The following is a 4,263-nucleotide window of genomic DNA, read 5'->3' as shown; positions in this document are numbered from 1 at the left end:
TGGCAGTAACTTCTTTCTACTCTTTGTGCATGTTTTTGGCACATTTCAAACTTTGGTTAATTTATATACCAAGAAAGGATCTTTGGTGATCTTCAGTCACAAGGCATTGGTGCTGTCTATACTCTAAATTATTGGCATATGGCTATGAGAAACTATCTGAAGCTTTTGTGGCCTTCCAAGTTACTGCCATATTTATGATCTGCTTTCTGATAGGCCTCTTGCTTGCTGTCATGGATGCCTGTATGCTGATGGGTGTATGGTAATATATTGCCCCAAAAGTTTCTGTATATTCGTTGCTAACTCAGGTGGGTGACTGTTTGGAAGAAAATAGTTTATTATCGTTTATTATTGCCACCCGTTGCACTAGAGGTGATAGATTCATGCTGCACTGATGTGTCCTGGCCTCGAACCCCAGAAAAAATAATATTACTTATCACTGAAAAATGAGTAAATAAAAAGAAAAGAATTATTCCTCGTGCTTTTACAATGTCTATCTGCTATCTTTGATTTATTAAGATACTTTCTGAGTATTAACATTAGTTTCTGTTGCTATGAAGGCAAAGGTGATGGTACAGATGCAGATTCAGGAGCACAAGAAGATTTCCTCATCCAGGATGAGATTTCTAAATCTCGTCTAGTGAGCATCAAGCCTGTAATTCATTCTTTATCTCCATGCTGCATTTTGCAAGTATTGAAAAAGTTGCAAGTGCTCGTTTATACATGCGTCCCTTGTTATTGAGTTGTTGATTCTCTGCAGGAGGAAGAGACAATTTTGCGTGAGAGAGACCGCTATGAACTGGAAAAGCGACGGCTTATACGTGATTTGAAAAGGATACGAGATGAGGATGATTCATGTTTTAAAAATTTTTAGATTTTAAATCACCAATATGCCCTTTTAAACCTTCTTGGGAAAGGAGGATTTAGTGAGGTTTACAAGGTCAGAACTTCAGCAAGTAGTTTCATTTGATGATAGAAACATTAACCTCTGTTTGTTTCAAGAAAATTTATATTTAACATGACAAGAGTATAGATCATTCTATTGCCAATATTGGCAATTGTAAATGCACATCCTTTTGCAGTGATTTGAAGTGAGAATTTCCGGCAGGCTTATGATTTGGTGGAGCATAGGTATGTTGTATGTAAGCTACATGGTCTGAATGTTCAATGGAGTGAGGATAAGAAGCAAAGTTACATACGACATCAATAAACTTTTATTAGTGTTGGTGTCCTTTTCAATAAACTTTTATTGGAGTTAATTGATACCAAAATTTTGTTATGGGCTTACAATATGTTTCTTTAGTAGTTATTCGTTTTGTATTGAGTGATCTCTTCCACAACCTAATCGCTACTCGGTGACGAGGATGTGTGGTCGGCCATACTTGAGTATCGGCTCAAAAGGGCCATAACTTTTGATGCGACCGCTGGATCGCGCTAAAAATTTTACAATAGTTTCCTGAGGATGTTTTCCTCGGGGTAGATATGGAATCGCTACTCGGTGACGAGGAGGTTTGGTCGGCCAGCGTTGATTATCAGCTAAAAAATGTCATAACTTTTAATTCGACCGTTGGATCGCGCTTAATTTTTTTCAAGAGTTTCTAGAGGTTGTTTTCCTTGGGGTAGCTAAGGAATCGCTTCTCCGTGAGGAAGAAGTCTGTTCGGCCACACTTGAGTATCGACTCAAAAGGGACATAACTTTTGATCCGATCGTTGGATCGTGTTTAAATTTTTATAGGGGTTTCCAGAGGTTGTTTTCCTTGGGTAAACTATAGAATCGATATTCAGCGACGAGGCGTCTGGTCGGCCACCCTTTAGCATAGGCTTAAAAGGGCCATAGCTTTTGATCCGACCGTTGGATCAGACTCAAATTTTTACAGGGGTTTCTAGAGGCTGTTTTCCTTGGGGTAGCTATGAAATCGCTACTCGATGATGAGGAGGTCTGGTCGGCGATACTTGAGTATCGGCTTAAAAGGGTCATAACTTTTGATTCGATCGTTGGATCGCCCTCAAATTTTTACAGGAATTTCAGAGGCTGTTTTCCTTGGGGTAGCTATGGAATCGCTACTCGGTGACAACGATATTTGGTCGGTCATACTTGAGTATCGGCTTAAAAGGAGCTTTTGATCCGACTGTTGGAGCACCCTCAAATATTTACAGGGGTTTCCAGATGCTGTTTTCCTTGGGGTAGCTATGGAATCGCTACTCGGTGACGAGGAGGTTTGGTCGGCCAGCGTTGATTATCAGCTAAAAAATGCCATAACTTTTAATTCGACCATTGGATCGCACTCAATTTTTTTCAAGAGTTTCTAGAGGTTGTTTTCCTTGGGGTAGCTAAGGAATCGCTTCTCCGTGAGGAAGAAGTCTGTTCGGCCACACTTGAGTATCGACTCAAAAGGGACATAACTTTTGATCCGACCGTTGGATCGTGTTTAAATTTTTATAGGGGTTTCCAGAGGTTGTTTTCCTTGGGTAAACTATAGAATCGATATTCAGCGACGAGGCGTCTGGTTGGCCACCCTTTAGCATAGGCTTAAAAGGGCCATAGCTTTTGATCCAACCGTTGGATCAGACTCAAATTTTTACAGGGGTTTCTAGAGGCTGTTTTCCTTGGGGTAGCTATGAAATCGCTACTCGATGATGAGGAGGTCTGGTCGGCGATACTTGAGTATCGGCTTAAAAGGGTCATAACTTTTGATTCGATCGTTGGATTGCCCTCAAATTTTTACAGGAATTTCAGAGGCTGTTTTCCTAAGGGGTAGCTATGGAATCGCTACTCGTTGACGAGGATGTGTGGTCGGCCATGTAGCTATGGAATCGCTACTTGATGACGAGGAGGTCTGGTCAGCCAAAGTTGAGTATCGGCTAAAAAATGCCATAACTTTTGATTCGATCGTTGGACCGCGCTCAAATTGTTTCAAGAGATTCTAGAGGTTGTTTTCCTCGGGGTAGCTAAGGAATCGCTTCTCCGTGAGGAAGAAGTCTGGTCGGCCACACTTGAGTATCGACTCGAAAGGGACATAACTTTTGACCCGACCGTTGGATCGCGTTTAAATTTTTGTAGGGGTTTCCAGAGGCTGTTTTCCTTGGGTAAACTATAGAATCGATATTCAGCGACGAGGCGTCTAGTTGTCCACCCTTTATAATAGGCTTAAAAGGGCCATAGCTTTTGATCCGACGATCGGACTCAAATTTTTACAGGGGTTGTTGCGATGTCGCGGTCGCACAAATTAATTACCCTAGCTTCAAACACAACACACAAGATAGTATAGAGCAAGCAAGGGGTCGATCCCACGAGGAAGATTCAAGTCAGATTTTTATGCTAGATGATATGCAATTTGGGGGGGGGGTTTGGACGTTATCTAGGCTAAAGCAAAAGAAAACAGAAAACTATCAAACGAAATTTAATAAAATCAGAAAATTATCAAGAGAACAAACCTTGGTCACAAGCACACATCCACCTATAGAAATCAGAACTGATCATGGAAACAAAACATCAATTTATATTCTGAATATTTATCTCTTCTTAACATTGGTTAGTTAACGGATCCGCCGTATAACTAGCCCTAACCATCAAACAACCACAGTGTCCGCACTAGTAATTTAATTCAATGGCAGCCTTAAGAACTAGATAAGTTGATTAATCAAGAAAACATAACTGTCCGCAGTCTATGTTTGATTTGATTGAATGTTCTCCCTAAGATTAATAACGTAGATCCGCCACAATTATCAAACTCAGTTGCTTCACAAGTTCATATACCACAACTCCGGTTTTGATATCAAACTTAGCAATAGATTGTCTACAATAATAACTTAGAGTCCGCTCTAGCAATTAAAATAAACAATCATAGGAAAATAAGCATAGGAGAACAAACATATTCATCATATAAACTGAAAAGAAAAGGTAAAATAAATCTCACAGTTCTTGAAATCTGAAGGTTTCCGTGTCCTTGCAACCAAGAAAAAGTGTTTAACCTTGCATGTTTGTTGAACAACTAATCAAAAAGAAGGAAGAATGCATAATTTAGGGTTTCTTAGAGGAAGGGGGCGTTTTTCTCTTCTTGGCTGGCTGCCCCTTTCTCTTCTCTCATTCTTTTTATATCCTAGGAAACCCTAGGTCTCTATTTTACAAAATAGTCCTCTATTAAGTAGACTGTTTACATTTAAGTACTTCAATAACTATTTTTCTAAAAAAGGAGAAATAGCCTTGCATGAAATCTTCAAGCTTTGACTTAGAGGAGCTAAATTGCTGAAATAAAAACTTGGATA

The sequence above is a fragment of the Populus trichocarpa genome, chromosome 19 (assembly GCF_000002775.5).
Source record: "Populus trichocarpa isolate Nisqually-1 chromosome 19, P.trichocarpa_v4.1, whole genome shotgun sequence".
In the NCBI taxonomy this organism is placed as follows: domain Eukaryota; kingdom Viridiplantae; phylum Streptophyta; class Magnoliopsida; order Malpighiales; family Salicaceae; genus Populus; species Populus trichocarpa.
The sequence above is the reverse complement of the archived record's forward strand: the minus strand, read 5'-3'. Positions refer to the sequence as shown.